Genomic DNA, 17,476 nt, shown 5'->3' with positions numbered 1-17,476 from the left:
ACACTAGGGAGGCAGAGGCAAGCAGATCTCTCTGAGTTCAAAGGACAAGTCTGGTCTACTTAGAAAGTTCCAGGACAGCCAGAGCTACACATTGAGACTCTGTCTTTTAAAAAAAAAAAAAAAAAAAAAAAAAACCAGGGCTGAGAATGTCAATCAGTTGGTGAGTGCTCACTATGACATACAAAATACTGAGTTAGCTCTCCACACTGCACAGACAAGACATGGTGGTGTACTCCCACAATCATGCACTTGGGAGAGGAGTGCCAGAGAGTCAGGCCAAGGTCATCACCAACACGAATCAAGTTCTCAGCACTTAAGACTGCAGGAGACCGTTATAAAACAAACAGCAATCACAAGTTATATTTGCTCATCCTTATTCTACAAAGCCTGTCTGCCTGGCTGGGAAGATGGCTCGGGTGATCAGGTACTTTAAATACTAGCCATGCAAGAATGAGGACCTTGGAGCATGCTTGTCATCTTTGCACTGGGAAGGCAGGATCTTGAAGATTTACAGGATTTACATGCTGGCTTGCCAGTATAACTGAAATCTGTGAGCCCCAGGTTCAGTGAGAGACTACCTCAAAAAAAAAAAAAAAAAAAGAACAAACAAATAAATAAGAAAGACAGACACCCAACATTCTCCACACACAAGCGGACTTCTTTACTTGGGTGCCTCCTACTCATATTCAAAATTCAGGTTCAATGGTAAATTCTTTCAGGAACTTCCTAATGAATCCCAAGTTAGTTGTTCCTTCATATTTCCACTACACTGCAGGGCCCTACCTCTAAGTAATGAATCCACCCATAACAATCACTAAGTACCAAATGGGTATTTCAGCAACTATGCTCTGGACAGCGACTATGCTGCCATCTGCCAGGCACTCCTCTAGACACAGAGCACTGTGTGCTTTTACCCCCACAACCCTGCCTTCATGGAGCTCAGGTTCTGATGAGGTCAGCCAGGCAAACAAAGCCTGTGTACTATGGCAGGCAGAAGCACTGTGGAACAAAGCACAGGGGAGAATGAGGCAGGATAGATGCTGGCTTGTAACTGTAAACAAGTTAGCACAGAACCAGCCCTGAGGTGCTTCCTACTTACCATCTACAGCAAGACAGAAAAAGCCAAGGGTATGTGAGATTTGAGGGAAGAGAACTGCCAAGCTAGAGACTTTGGGGACATGGCTGCCACAATTCAAGAAGTACCCAGTAGTCCTGCAAGGGGACAAGCAACACAAAGTAAGAATGTACTTGTCACACTGCCTGGCCCATAGCAGGCACTACAAGGATCCCTACTAGAACTGTTGCTATTATTCCCTGGTCTATGATTAATCTACAAAGAAAAAAAAGAAGTTGGACGGTCAGAGGACAAGCCATGTGGCAACCTACAATACAGCCTGGTACTGAAGCTACAAACAGCAAAGCACATAATATCACTAAAACTACATGGAGTTCAAAGTTGCTGATTAGATTAGCACTTGAGAGACTATGGCGTCACACAGAAGATTAACCCGTGGACAGGACAGAAGCTGTTTGTGAAGCTACGACAACAGCCCATGGAAGAAAAGATGAAGTCTCAAGTGAAGCAGTTGTTTCCATACATTCAAGAAAAATTCCAGAGATAAAGAGCGGGAGAGCTTGGTGACTTGAGTGGATGTAGGGGGCCTTTACACTACCAACAATGAAACAAAGGCCGCAGAACGGCTTAGCAGGTAAAGACACTTGCTGTCAAGACTGACTACCTGAATCTACTCCCCAGAACCCACACAATCAAAGGAGAACTGATGCCTGACCTCTGTGTATGTGACATACAAATAAATGGGTTTGTTTGTTCGTTTGTTTGTTTGTTTGTTTGTTTGTTTTAAAGATTTTAAGTAGGAAAAGGTCAGTGGGCAGGCTGGGGTGGAGGTGGGAGTGAGAGTAGGGTGGGGTGCAGATAATGAATCATTTTCAGACACAATGAACAAGTATGGATTACCCAAAGAGATTAGCAAGACCCAAATTTACATTTGGGATACTAGTTCTTTAGAGGCAGAGGCAGGAAGGTCACAGTTTGAAACCAACTTGGGAGATATATATATATATATATAGCTAAACTATATTGGGGGCTGAGAAGAGACATACCTGTAGTTCTGGAGAAAGCTCTGTGTAAATCTGGAAGACATCAACATACGTGTAACAGATGAAGCCATAGGTGTGAATGAGCTTGCCCAGGATGTATGTATGGCAAGAAAGCCCAAGAAACAGCGACAGGTTAAAGGTAGGCTCGCAAGCATGAAGCCCTACAAAGAAAACCCAGAAGCTGTATTAGAGACACAAAGAAAGAGATAGAGACAGTGAAATAAAGACTGAGACAGAGGCAGAATAAGAGACAGACAAGCAGACTGACACATGCCTACACCCACACTTGCATGCACACACACAGAACCTCTGCCGGTACTAAGCATACTGTATAAATTCCCAAATTCTAAGCTGTTCCTTCCTCTCTTCCCTAACTCAGAAGCTCCACTGGATCAGAAGTCCTTGAGAGGGAGGCACGGCACACATGACGAACCTTCCTTGACCTCCATCACTGTCCAACGGGGCTTGGTAAAGATGTGCTGGGAGGGTAAGCACAGTTCAGCCACTCTGGGAGACACCTGAACAGAGCCTCACAGGGTCAGCATGTGAGCCAGCAGGGTCAACATGCACCCTAGAGAACTGAACATACATGTTCATACACAAGTTTGAACACCAATGTGCAAAGTTGCATAGTAGCCAAAGGAAGAAATAACCAAAAAGTCCAGTGGGTAAGTGAATAAACAAGAAGCGGTACATACACATGATGAACTACATGATCAGAAAGGGGAACAGAATACGATCTTAGCTGTTTCAACATTTTTCTAGGCAAAAGAACTCAGATATGAAAGGTCACAGATTACAATTCCATCTCTATAAAAGGCTGAAAGCAAAGCCACAGAGATGCAAAGTAGGAGAGTAAATGTCAGAAGCTGGGGGCAGAAAAACTGGGGTCTGACCATTCTAAACAGATAATGGTAATGGTCAGAAAGCTTTGCAAATACTCTCAAATGTACATAAAATCACAAAGAATGGACTATCAAATCAGGAGCCTTCACTCCTTCCTTTCCATGGAGCCTAAAGACAATCCTGTGCATTCTGGCTCTTCTCTCTCCAAGTCATCCATTTCTCATTATTTCAATAACCTAACCAAGCCAGAGAGCTGACCTAAGCTACTACAGTTGCTTCCTAACTTGTCCTAAGGTCTTCACTGACTTCTCAAACTCCTTCAAATGCTGTAACCTTGCCTATGCAAGCAGCCCAGCCTCATTTCCTTTGTGCTTTCTATTCTACCCATACTGAACTATATTCTCATCCAACCTTGAACAAAAACTTCTCTCTGAAAATTTTCTGCCTAGTCACCTGCCTTCTTCATCCTTTTAAATCCTGTTTAATCCAACATCTGGGCAACAGAGGCAGGTAGATCTCTGTGTGTTCAAGGCCACCCTGGTCTACAAAGAGAAATCCTACATATTCTGAAAGAAAGAAAGAAAGAAAGAAAGAAAGAAAGAAAGAGAGAGAGAGAGAGAGAGAGAGAGGGAGGGAGGGAGGGAGGGAGGGAGGGAGGGAGGGAGGGAGGGAGGGAGGGAGGGAGGGAGGGAGGGAGGGGAAGGCAGTATAAACTAATGCTTAGCACTTGCCTTCTCCCCGGAGTCCTAGCAGAAGGAAAGAAAGAAAGAAAGAGAGAGAGAGGGAGGGAGGGAGGGAGGGAGGGAGGGAGGGAGGGAGGGAGGGAAAGGCAGTATTAACTAATGCTTAGCACTTGCCTTCTCCCAGGAGTCCTAGCAGAAGGACAGGACTCTGGTTTTTTGTAACCTGAGGTCTGTAATGTGATCACTTTCTAGTTTTGAGAGATGCAAGTGGGAATAATTTTTACATTGTTGATAATCTATAGACCCTAAGTTCAACACAGCTCTTTCCATGACTGTCAGTTAGGTATCATTCCTGGAATAACACCCATCCAGTTTTGTGACGGGGGCTTGGATACTGTGTGGTTTTTGTACAAATGTGTTTCTCAGTGTGGGTTTTTGGGTTTTGTTGTTTTTTTTTTTCTTTAGGTTTTGTTTTAATGAGGGAAAGGAGTTTTGAGAGCTTGGGAGAAAATGAATGAAAGTGGCTTAATGTCCCTCTTTTGCATTTAATAAATGAAATACCATTTATGGAAAGAAAAAAAAACCTAATGCTTAGAGCACTGTTTCTCAAGCTGTGGGTTTTGAGGGTTGAACGACCCCTTTCATGGGGTCACCTAAGACCATTTGCATATCAGATACTTAATGGTGATTCATAACATTTGCAAAATTACAATTATGAAGTAGCAATAAAAATAATTTTATGGCCGGGCAGTGGTGGTGCACGCCTTTAATCTCACAACTAGGGAGGCAGAGGCAGGCGGATTTCTGAGTTCGAGGCCAGCCTGGTCTACAAAGTGAGTTCCAGGACAGCCAGGGCTACACAGAGAAATCCAGTCTTGAAAATAATAATAATAATTATTATTATTATATTATTATTTTATGTGGGAGCCACCACTACACGAGGAACTGTATGAAGTGGTTACAGCACTTGAAAGGTTGAGAACCACTGGCCTAGAAGAAGGGGCTCTGAATTGGAAGATAAGGAAGGCGTCTGTGATACCAAACTATAGGCACTATACTGAGAAGGGAAGTAGTAGGCCCCCAGGCCCTGAAAAGAGACACACTGCATAATCCAAATACCAAAATAAGGTTACTATGAAATACTTCAAATTCCAGAAGAACTCAGGCCAAAGAACAGTAAGAAAATGTCCCCGGCACAGACCAAGAGACAGAAGTTACTAAGGAAGTGGATATATTCATTCTCAAGTAATTGAGCAAGCCTGCTTCTGAACTGCATACAGTCAGGTACAAATGAAAGTGATGCATCAGTCAGTAAAAGCTAAGACCCTTCGTCTGGTGTAGGACACACACATCTGTCACATTTCAACTCCCATTCTGCATTTTGGACTTTACTCCAACAATCTGAATTTTTATATTTTTGTTTGTTTGTTTGTTGTAGTTTTTTGCCTATGCTAACAGAATGTCTATCAATTCAGAATTTTTATAATCTCCTTTGGGCTGTGGCCATTCTTTAGTTCTGTTCATACCTTAGCTCAGAGTTATCAAAGCTTCATTAGCTTGTAAACAAACTGTTCCTCAGATAAACTCAATTGCTCCACACAAGGATCTTAAGCAAATAAATAAGTACAAAACAGGCAGAGATTATAAATTAGGGCAGACAAATCTGTATCTAGCCCCACACCAGTAAAGAGCATTCTATCAATATAGTGAAATGCTAATCTCCTAATTAACAACCTAATTAGGTAATTATGGCTTTGCAGAGGGATGCCGAAATGAAATATGACAACATGGTCACCTCTTTATATGGCACCTGTGGGCCTTTTCAGCTGTCATCCTGAAGAGTGCAGTATCAATTTGAGCAGATGACAAAGTGCTGTCATTTTTCATTCTGATAATACACAGAATGCTTTGGACAGAGCAGTTTACAAAGGAAACAAGTTGTCTGCTATTTTCCTAATTTAAATATGCTTACATGGTTGTTAAATTTTGCACATGTTTTTATACAACATACATGAGAATTACCATGCACGGTTTAAAGAACTATCTAACTGGTCATAATGCTTAATGTGCATGCTGATACTACTTCACTTATGAAATACACGACTGGAAGAGTCTAAGGTGACATTTCATCATGTCACTTTAATACTCATAGCTTTTAATGACACTAGAAAAAGTTAAAAATGAACTTGTCTTCAATTTTTTTCTTACTGATAAAAACGATAGAATTTGCTCTTTTGAAAGTAAATTAAGGCAGAAGCCACCCTGAGCAGAGAAAGTCAACTAGGCCACATAGGGGACACCCACCTTGCCTGACTTGTAAACATAAACAAAACCGACCTGATCTATTTCTCCTAAGTGCTTGCTTACATTACAGCAAAACAGAATCTAAGCTCAACCAGTCACTTACAGCTACAGCTAACTTGTAATTCTGTAACTAGGGTATCCTCCATGGAAAAAAATCAGACAAGGCAACTGTAAGACTATAACCAAATATTTCCTTCCCCTTATTTCTTTCTTTTTTTTTTTTTTTTTTTTTTTTTTTTTTGGCTTTTCGAGACAGGGTTTCTCTGTGTAGCCCTGGCTGTCCTGGAACTCACCTTGTAGACCAGGCTGGCCTCGAACTCAGAAATCCACCTGCCTCTGGCTCCCAAGTGCTGGGATTAAAGGTGTGTGCTACCACACCCAGCTCCTTTATTTAATTCTTACTGTTACAATATCACCCTTGCCTTTCCTAGCAGAGCAGCTGAACCACTTCTTGTTTAGAGCCCCTCAAACATGAGCCATTAGGAAGATGATGGCTCAGCATAGGGAGATTGCTGCCAGGCCTAATGGCTGGAGCTTGGTTCCTGGGAGGCCAGGACTGACTCTACAGCTATCCTCTCACCTCCACCAGGAACCATGGCATACGCACATCACAAGCAAGGAAATAAACAAAAATCTATGCTATACCTTAGTTGACCTTTCTCTTTTTATACTTGTCTGTGTCCCACCCCACACCCCTGTGCACCTTCCATTATGTGGGTCCTAGAACAGAACATAAAATTCCAGTTCATCAGACTTGGTGGCAAATGTCCTTACCCACTCAGCCATCTTGTCAGCTGGTGGTTGGCCTAGATTTTGTTTTTTTTATTTTTTATTTTTTATTTTATTTATTTATTTATTTTGGTTTTTCGAGACAGGGTTTCTCTGTATAGCCCTGGCTGTCCTGGAACTCACTCTGTAGACCAGGCTGGCCTCGAACTCAGAAATCCGCCTGCCTCTGCCTCCTGAGTGCCGATTTTGGTTTTTTTTTTTTTAAAACACAACTGATCCACTAGCAACTTTAACTTCATGAATGCACTCCCCACCTGAAAGTAAAGACTCGTAGCTGTCACAGGCCCATCCCCACCCCACTAAACAGGTGATGGCAACACATGCTCACCAGTACCCAAAACAAATGCCAATTCTTCCATGATTTGTTTTGAAAGTCTCACTATATAACTCAAGCTGGCCTCAAATCTATGATCCTCCTGTCTCAGCTTCCCAAGCAATGGAATTATAGGTGTAGACCACCATGCCCAGCTGTAGGAGACATTAATGAACATAAACATTTTCTATATCTATAATCCTTTAAAACTAAAGCTACAAGCTTAAATGCATTCATAACTCCATCATAAATCTTAAAATAAATACTGCTCAAGGTTTTTTCGGAAGTTCTACCAAATTTTTACCAACTTACAGTCAGACAAGTAATGACCAGGTGACCCTCTCACCACCAACTTTCACCAGCAATAAACAGTTTCATCAAATCTTTAAACTTCATATCATAAGGTTATACTTACAATCACTCACAAATAACAATAAACAACTTTTGGTAAGAATTAAGTGTATATGAATAAGGAGAATGCTCAAGCAGATGACAGTCCCACAACAAGGGCTGGTTCCAATATCCAAATATAAAGCAAATATAGATCTCCCTACCTCTGCCTCCCAAGCGCTGGGACTAAACGCATGAACCACCATGCCCAGCTTTAGTGTAAGCTTCTAATGTTACTCTGCAGATCAATTTATTTAACCACTCCAAAAAAAAAAAAAAAAGACTGAAATTTGTCTCAATAGTACATAGTAGTCATGATACTAAGTAATTCACAAAGTACAATCAAAATTATGGTGACTGCTCTTTCTGCCATCTTCCCTTGGAGTCAACATGGTGAGAATGAATGTTCTGGTGGCTGCTTTTAAAAACATCAACAAAGCCGGCCGTGGTGGCACACGCCTTTAATCCCAGCACTCGGGAGGCAGAGGAAGGCGAATTACTGAGTTCGAGGCCAGCCTGGTCTACAGAGTGAGTTCCAGGACAGCCAGAACTACACAGGGAAACCCTGTCTCAAAAAACCAACAACAACAGAAAAAAAGAACATCAACAATGCTGAGAAGAGAGGCAAACGCCAGGTCCTCATCAGGCTGTGTTCTAAAGTCATCATTCAGTTCTTAACTGTGAATGCTGAAAGCACGGCTACGTTGATGAATTCGAGATCACTGATGATCACAGAGCTGGGAAGATGGTTGTGAACCTCACAGGAAGGTTGAACAAGGGTGGAGTGACTGGCCCTAGATTTGATGTTCAACTCAAAGACCTAGAGAAATGGCAAGACAATCTGCTCCCATCACAGCAGTTTGGTTTCATTGTGCTGACAACCTTGGCTGGCATCATGAACCATGAAGAGGCAAGATGAAAACATACAGAAGAGAAAATCCTGGGATTCCTTTTTTAAATGTAAAGCATAAATAAAAAGCCTTCATGGACTGTGAAGAAAATTTTTAAAAAAACATAAAAATAACTAAATAAATAAAATTATGGTGACTAATTTCAGCATCCAGATATAAAAATCATATTTTTCATAACTATTCTCAAGGGTTAGCCTTGCATCCCAGACCCTGCATCTCTCTAAAAGTACTGTCTCTTTTAGCTCTCACTAGTATTGAAGGCTGGTACTGCTAACAGACTGTCTAGGTGACAAAGCGACAGCCAGCCAGTATAAATCCAGGTGAGCTTGGTTTCTGCTCCACATTACTTCAGTACTCAAGCTACACCTCAGTTCCTTGGTCTCCAGCATGGCAGCAACTAAAGCTTATATTAAAGAGATGCTGTTTAAAAAGAAGCACGTTCCTTCAAATGATTTCCCACCAATTACCCTACTGAAGCCGTACTTACTTACAGCACAGAATCTTAAAACAAGGTCACAAGAAGGGAAGAGAATTGAATACTGTCACTTTTTTGAAGCTGTACACACCTTATGACCACTTAACTGTACAATAACAGAAGCATATTCATAAAAACATGCTCTGTTGTGGGGTATTATAGACCTAGCATTACACACATGTAAGGGTAAATCTGGCATAACAATTTATCTCACATGCAATCACAATAGCCCCAGGAGTCCATCTCTAACACTGTCTCTAAGTTTCAGGTTTGGCTGGTGTTTGTTTGTTTTAAGTGGTTTCTTGCTGTTTTCTCACTTTTAATTTCTAAAAACTATTTTCTACTTTCAGTTCAAATTTTGTATTTTCCATCTAAAATCTACTTCCCTGATGTACCCTGACTGCTGCCAAGTAGAGGTAGTAAGTTCTAAATGACTGCTCAGGATTTATTTCCTTCATTTTTAAGTTCTGAAGTTTCTTTATACAGTAGAGTATGAATGAAAACAAGTATCTAAAAGACCAATATTTCTTCAATTTTCACCTGGTGGAAGAAGGGGATTAAAATAAGAGTAAATTAAACTCCTGGGCTGGGAACTTCCTGATCACATTTCTCTTACTCTCCTGGTGACTCTGTCTCCTTTCAGTCTTATATATAAACAGTCAAGAAAGCACTGTGCATGTGAGCAGAGAACCAGCCCACCAAGTTCCATTGGAAGCCATAACGAAGATTCAGGACTTGGCCTGGTCAGGCAGAGACAAAGAACATCAGATATTTGAGACATTCTCTACTGGGGTCTGCCAATGCCCTGCTGTGTGACTTTAAGCCCAGCAATTCCTGAAAAGACTTTAGCAAAATACTATTCTGCAGGTGAGTCGCTCAGACTAAGGCACTTTCTCCAAAACTGTGGCTTTCTGGCTGCCCATTTTCTCATCTCAATAAGTTCTGCCTGTTTCCCTATGTCACCTCAACTACTCTAAACAGATTATGAGGGTGAAGGAACATAGTTTGCAACATTATCGAACAAACAATACTGTGACGAGGAAGAAAGGAAGATAAAGCTGATGCCGTTTACAGTACTACAAGCACCAAATCCAAGTATCACAAGGTCCCCTCATCCAAACCTCACCCCTTTGGGATTTAAGCCTGACGAAATGAGAAAACCATACACTGGCCACTCTGCAAAATAGAACAGCCCAGACTTCTGATCAGTAATCCCACCAGACACTTCCTTTGGTGCACTGACTTCTAACAAAGGATCTAAAAACTCAAGGCCAAATCACCTTCAGTAGGGAAGCTGTAACAGACTTCTTGTCATCTACAATCTGACATCTGGCCTGCATCCTTAACAGTATGGCCTAAACATCAGAATAACCAACTTCTAAAAGATTCTGAATCTGAAACCTGTAAATCCACTGAACTAGAACAGTTTCCAAAGTCTTCAGATGAGTCAACAAGCAAAATACATCCCCACCAAAAAGGAAAAACAAAAAACAAAACCACTGCCTTAAACAGTAGCTCAGCTGACCCTGAGCTACTGAGCGCAGAGGCCAGCTCCAATCCTCACTGTGCCTAGCAGTGACATTACTGTAGCCCCCATATGTAGCTAGCTGTTCTTTGTAGCATTTCTGCCAGGTCCTCCTCCACGCAGCAAGAATAAGCGACATGATACAGGGATGAAGAAGCCAGCAGAATCCTTCAGCTCAGTGGCCCTCAGCCTTCCTAATGCTAAGACCCTTTAATACAGTTCTTCGTGATGTGATGACCACCCCGAGTCATAAAATTATTTCCATGGCTACTTCATAACTGCAATTCTGCTACTGTTATGAATCATAATATAAATGTCTGATATGCAGATGGTTTTAGGTGACCTCTGTGAAAGGGCTGTTAAGAGTCCCAACGGAGTTATAACCCACAGGTTGAGAACCACAGCTCTAGCTCAAAACACCAACTATATAAAGTCGAATTTTTTCTGTTTTGTTAGCTTTTGGTTCCTGGCAGTAGAGCATAGGACTCACTCTACCACTGAGCTGCAACCATGACACCCTCTCCCCTCCCTCCACGCCCTAGTTCCCTCATCAGGATGATGCCCACACCTTCCCATGCAAGGACAGGGGTGAAACAGCTTTTGGAGCAATGTCACGATGCACTGGAAGCACTGAGTGGCATTATGGGTATTCTCTCCTGTGGGCTCTATGCATGCTAGCGCAGCATACAGAACATGACTGCTTCATCTGAAGACACTTCTACCCTACTGGAATGTCAAAGACCTTAAAATGGGGACTTGGCTTTATTCCCAGTAGCATCTCAGTGCCTAACATTTGCCTGGAACTGCTGAACGAATCACACACCGTCCAAGTCTTCACAACTGGCCACTTAAAGAGTACAAACCAAAACTTGCCTGGCTTTGAGCTCTTGGAATCTAGCCCTTCCAGTTTACCTCTCAAATGCCCGCTGAAAGCAGAAATGGCAATTTCCTGGTGATGTGACTGGAACTTTTTGTAATTTTATTTGAGTAAGACTTCATGGGACACTGACTTCCAATAAATCTCCAACAGTTTAGAAACATTTGCAATGACTCGTTTTACTCGGACTAGAAACTGACTCACCCTCTAACACCACATCCCAGAGCTCTTCCAGCTATTATTAGGCAGACCTGACAGGTCAACTTGCAGGTTGAGAGTTCCTTTTTCAAAACACTTGGGGTCAGAACTGTTTTCAGATTTCATTTTTTTCTAAATTTTGGAGCACTTTCAGAGACTTTACTAGATGAGTGTCACTAACTTGAAAATCCCCAATCTGAAAAGCTTCACAGAAAGCTCAAGCCATGAGACTCAGGTTCTACTAGGGTCTGTCTGCCTGCTTGCCTGTCTGCCTGCCTGCCTGCCTGCCTGCCTGCCTCCCTCCCTCCCTCCCTCCCTCTCTCTCTCTCTCTCTCTCTCTTTCTTTCTTTCTTTCTTTTTCTTCTGAGACAGGGTTTCTCTGTGTAGCCCTGGCTGTCCTGGAACTCACTCTGTAGACCAGGCTGGCCTTGAACACATTGGGGGAGGGGGGGCCTGGATTTTAATCCAGATCAGCTTACTAAATAATGCATAGTGCTCCATTCCTGAGATGAAGAAAATGCTGGCTAGAGTTAAGCAAAGGTCACATATCTAGAGAGGGGGGCATGCCACACAAAACACAAAGCCAGAGACCATGCCTATCTATGCTCCATAAACTATCACATCAGTCCACCCTCCTATCATTTTTATGCTATGGAAGGTAATATGCTTTTTTTTTCTCTTTTTAAGATGTAGTTTTTTTGTTTTTGTTTTTGTTTTTTTTTTTACTTTATGTACATGGGTCTTTTTTGTGTATAAACACCACGTGTTTGCCTGGCATCCAGAGAGGCCAAAACATGGCATCAGATCTCCTGGAACTGGAGTTACAGATGGTTATGAGCTGCCATACAGGTGTTGGGAAGTGAACTAAGGATCTCTGGAAGAGCAGCCCATGCTCTTAACCACTGAGCCATTCACCATTGCCCAGGCTGGCTCGTGCAATCTGTGTAAGTACTCTGCTGCCTCAGCCTACCAAGCTGCTAAGACAGGCCTGCAGCACAGGCTCTGTCTACCTTTAGAGGACTGTCTGCACTCTCCACTTCAACATTTTTATTTTCCCTCTTTGACAGTTGCTTCAATATGTATTTGCATGAATGTCCTGGTATGAAAGAAGGCTCTGTCTCGTACCAGCTGTGTAACTATTCTGGGCCAACCTGAATTAAAATGATTAAATGAGGAAAAACTGAAGCTCAATTTACCTCACATTATGCTCATTCCCTTCACCAAGCGTCACCTCTCAAAAACTGACACGGCATACTACTTCCGAATCACAGAAAAACTCTCACACGTGTCCCTCTCACCGTAAGAACTGGCTGTACACAATGACTGAGTCTTACTTATTAAACTGCCATGCAGTGGCTGACCTATATCCATGCACAATGAATGCTTGCTAAGGGACTGTAAATAAGGGGCGCTTATAGGGTTTTCCGGAAGAAATCATTCCCAGGGGATGGAGAAATGGTTCAGCAATTAAGAACCAGCACTGCTCTTGTGCAGTACCCAAGTTCAGTTCCCAGCACCTACAATGTGCCGCTCACAGCACCAACGGCTCCAGTCCTAGGGGATCTGACACGCTCTTTGGCTCTTCTGACCACTGTAGGCAACTGCCCTCACATGTACACAAACAAATCCCACATGGACACACATACATATTTAAAATAATTCTTAAAAATGGGAGGGTCAATGAATCACTCATTCAAAGCTGGGATTGTCCTTAATTGGCTGAGTGAGACCACCATCAGTTGGACCATGGGAAGCATTAGCAATAGAAATCAAAACATAGGAAGTGTCTAGGCAGGACAGGGTGAGGAAAAAAAAAAGTTTATGTGAGAACAAATCAAAAATGATGTGAGATCCTACTTATCCAGAAGAAAGGCCCATAGCAGGGACTTTTAAAAGGTTAGCTGTTAAACACTAGCAGAGAGCCACAAGATTATAGAGGCGTCGCAGGCACTATTCACATTTAGTAGCAGAAGGCAGATATGAGCAAAGCTTAAAGGAAAGGGACACCTGGCATGCCCCTCCCTAGCGTCCAGTAAGCTTGAAGGGGTGTGACTGAAAAAGATGGGGGCAAATAGCATTGAGCAAGATTTGTCACTGCAGCTTGGGTGGCTCCTAAACATAGGAGTAACGCACTTTATTTCTGCCCTGGTGGTTGTGCACAATAGGGACCCATCCTTTCTGTGAGTCCTGCGAAGGCCGACCTCATCAACTGATGTGTCTGTACACGTTCCTGTTTACACCTGGGAAGGTTTTGAACTCGGCCCTTTGGGGGTTTGTAATAAACATGGTGCTTTGCACAGAGTTGGGAACAGTGACAGTTTCAAATACTGCGGTCATTCATTGGAAGCTGTAACAAATTGTGAGGTCCCTGTTTCATCTTAGAGCTTCTGGCTTGAGTTATACACTTCTTTAAACTATAATCTTTTCTTCTTCCCAACCCCCCCCCCACGGCCCCCGCAACTTCACCATTCCTTGTCACTCCCATAAACAGAAAAACGGACTCCAAGTTCCCCGCAGCGCTCTCGGGATATAAACAATCAGTGGGACCGTTTCAGGACTGCCCTGGCAATGCTTTGAAAAGTTGATTTCACAGGATGGAACTTGGGCACCGGACCTTGCAGAGTTCCGAGACCCGAAACCGCCAGAGCCAAGGACTGCCCCCTCCCCCGCCCCCGCACAACCAGGTCCAAAGTCTCTCCTCACCTAAGTCACACACCCAGCTGTCAGGCTCAGGAAGAGCAAGGAAACCGATGTTCCCAGGCCACCGAGCACAGCCCCAACGGGCGCCGCTGGGCAGCGACGGCAGCGGGGTGCTGAGAGGTCGGAGGGTCCCGCGGGCGAGGGGGCGACGGCTGGGGCAACCTTTACCTGAAGCTGCTCCCACACTACAGGCCGCCTCGCCCGGGACACGTCCCTGAGGGAGGTCCCGACTCCCCCACGCCTCCCGGCCCCTGCACCGAACCCAGCGCCTACGAAGTCCTCGGCAGTCCTACCGGCCCACTCGGCCCTGGCGCCCCGGGCACGCCCTCATGACCCCGCCGCCGCCGGCCGGCAACAGCAGCCCTGTTACCCAGAGCCGCGCCACGACCCGGAACCGTACCCCGCGTACCGGAAGTCCCCGATCTGCAAGACGCCTTTGGCTGGGGACGCAGTGCGCAAGCCCCAGAGCCAGGAACGAGAAGTCGCTGCCTCCCGGGGGCGGGACAAGGGGCGGGAACTGGTGGGTGGTTGCGCATGCGTGCTGCCCTTGGCCGTTTCTGGAGCAGGTTAACCAACTTCTGTTTACCTTCAAGTGTAAGGATCTCTGTAAGCTACGTCTTACTTTTACAGGGAAAAGTCTTCATCTTAACCGCCATATCAGAAAGAAGAGTTCACTGCAACTATTATTTGCTACATGGACATAGTATCAAACTGCTTTTTAAATTACTATCTAAACCCAGATTAGTGACGCTCTCACACCTAATCAGAGAAGTTTGGGTATTTTTTTGTTTTATTTTGTTTTGTTTTTTTACTGCAGTGGACAATGGTTAATACAGAAACTCTCACAAGTGGCCATGGTGCACAGATGAAATGTCCATCGAGTGCTCAGCCACAGTAGGACACTGTAATTGTAACTTATTCTCCTGTCGTTCTGTAGTAATTGTCGTCTGGAGGCTTACTATCTCAGTCTGCTAACCTAGACCTAGTCCTGGAATTTTTCAGCCTCCATTGAATCTAATCAAAGCCTAGAATGTTTTCAGCCTGAAATGTTTGCTGCTGAATACGATCATCCTTTCTAGTACTTTCTGATCTCGGACTGGCGATTCTGGCTCAAACTTTTCTCCAAGCTGACTGATTCAATCTGGCTCCACTCAGTTTCTGACAGAATTGCTCTGCTAGGCTTCATTCTAATTTAAGCAACCTGTTCTAATCCCCTGGTTCTTTTTCTTTGGCTCATTCTATCTTCACCTGTGTCTAGCTTGTTCTCTCTTCAACCTGTCTGTATCAAACTCTCCTTGTAAAACTGCCTCCTTCCCTCTTCTCTTGAGAGTTGGGTATATCCTATTCTGTCAAATCTTTTTCTGATGCATCACTTTGTCATTCAATTAGACATCACTTTCAAACATGGCTGCTTGCTTCCATTTACCAACTAACTTTACCTTCATTGTTTGCGATTAAAGGTGTGTACTAAGGGCACATCTGTATTCCAACCAGAGGGATTAAAGGTGTGAGCTAAGGGCTGAGCCACACCACAACTAAAAACAGGTTTTTTCAGTAACACAACCGTGGGGTTCACAGTGTGATCAAATACCCTGCAACAGGATACATAGCACCTTCACTGAAAGGCTCAGAGACCACCATTGAAATTGGGAACAGAAAGATTGTAACAGCCAGAGGCCCAGAAGAAACAATACCTTCTCTGCATTCATGAATTCACACTACCTCTGGTTACCTGTACAAGAAATGCACAAGATAGCCGGGCATGGTGGCACATGCCTTTAATCCCAGCACTCGGGAGGGAGAAGCAGATGGATTTCTGAGTTCAAGGCCAGCCTGGTCTACAAAGTGAGTTCCAGAACAGCCAGGGATATACAGAGAAACCCTGTCTCAAAACCCCAACCCCCCCCCCCAAAAAAAGAAACGCACAAGATGAAGCCAGTCAACATTCCAGAATGGAAGCAAGAGGAGCTCACAAGCCCAGTTCCTAGACGAGTTATGGACAATTGCTGGCTACTGGGGGAGGAAGAGTTGGTTTACCTTAAGGGCATGGCAGGTCAACCATCTCCAACGGATGGCGCCACACTCAAGAATTTATGGGCAACACAAACTGGGATCACATTTTTTGAGGAGGGGGACTAGTGAGAAACTTGGAAGAGGGCAGGAATGGCTCTGGGATGATTATTTGGGGTGGTGAGTGTGACCAGGATACTTTTTATGTATGGAGTGGTAAACTTACTTAAAAATATTTTTTTAAAAAGTCAAATACCAATCTAAATTTCTGTTAGTCTTCAGACACTAGACCTCTTCTCAATGTTTCCATTAGTAACAGCAGTGCCAACTTCTGAGTATTGTTATGAGACTCAAATAAGTTCACATATGATAAACACCAGCTCAGTGCTCAACATGGAGTAACACATGTGAATCAGCATGCTCCTTGCCCACTCATAGTGATGACAAGAACCATATTCAGGACTGGTAGACAGTTTGGGGGAGATGTAAGACTAACTTTCTGGGATGGAAATCAGTGGCAGAGGGCTGGAGGGACAGCTTAGTAAACCACTTGCCATGCATGCGTGAAGCCCGGAGTTTGATCTGCAAAACTCATGTATGTGGGGGCACACACACTGCTGAGAAACAGAGGTGGGCAGAGATTAGAGGCACGCTGGCCAGTCAGTCTTACCTAATTGGTTGACTCCCAAGACTCACAGAGAGACCCTGTCTCAAAAAATCAAATTGACAGAGATAGGCAAATTCTGTGTACCTGAGGCCAGCCAGCCTGGTTTGTATATCAAGTTCTAGGCCAGCCAGGACTGCATAGGGAGAGCCTGTCTCAGAAGAAGAAAAAAAAAAAGGTTGGATGGTCTGAGGAACAACCATACCTGAGACTGTCCTCTGGCTTTTGTGTGCACACATACACACACACACATACATACACATATATACACACACAGCACCAAAGAGAAAGTCATGATAAAGCTAGTGAAGGTATAAATTAGGTGATGCTATTGTTCTTCTCTCAGAGAAATCCTCTGGGAAGTGTCTCAAAAAATGCATTTCAAGCTCACGCCTTTAATCCCAGCACTTGGGAGACAGAGGCAGGCAGATCTCTGTGAGTTTGAGGCCAGGATGGTTTACAGAGCAAGCTACAGGATAACCAAGGCTAACAAAGAAACCCTGGGGGAGGTGGCTTTTCAGCAAGCTAAGTGGGACACCAATATCAGTAACCCCAGCTCAGGAAGCTGTGGCTGGGGATCAGAAGCAGAGCCAGCCGGGAGCTATGTAGCAAGACTCCTGTCTTTTTTTCTTTTTCTTATTTCAAAAAAAAAAAAAAAAAAAGAACAAAAAAT

At 43.7% G+C, this 17,476-nt stretch overlaps 1 protein-coding gene across 30 annotated transcripts in view; it reads right to left on the bottom strand.

Annotated features, from left to right (window-relative positions):
- Mapkap1 (mitogen-activated protein kinase associated protein 1) overlaps nt 1-14,616 on the bottom strand; it is a 218,188-nt gene extending 203,572 nt beyond the window's left edge. For 6 of the 30 annotated variants that reach the window (XM_030249991.1, XM_006497978.4, XM_006497980.4 and 3 more), the window contains exons 1-2: nt 14,133-14,530; nt 2,122-2,279 (exon numbers count right to left, since the gene is read on the bottom strand). The gene's annotated coding sequence lies outside the window, so the exon portion shown is untranslated. Of the gene's footprint in view, nt 1-1,099; nt 1,213-2,121; nt 2,280-6,324; nt 6,336-14,132 lie in introns of those variants that run through there. The other 24 variants (NM_177345.4, NM_001362921.1, NM_001290626.1 and 21 more) reach the window with 13 other exon arrangements.
- Between the last annotated feature and the right edge of the window lie 2,860 nt (nt 14,617-17,476).

This window comes from Mus musculus, chromosome 2, assembly GCF_000001635.26.
Source record: "Mus musculus strain C57BL/6J chromosome 2, GRCm38.p6 C57BL/6J".
Lineage (NCBI taxonomy): Eukaryota > Metazoa > Chordata > Mammalia > Rodentia > Muridae > Mus > Mus musculus.
This window is presented reverse-complemented; position numbering and strand designations above follow the sequence as displayed.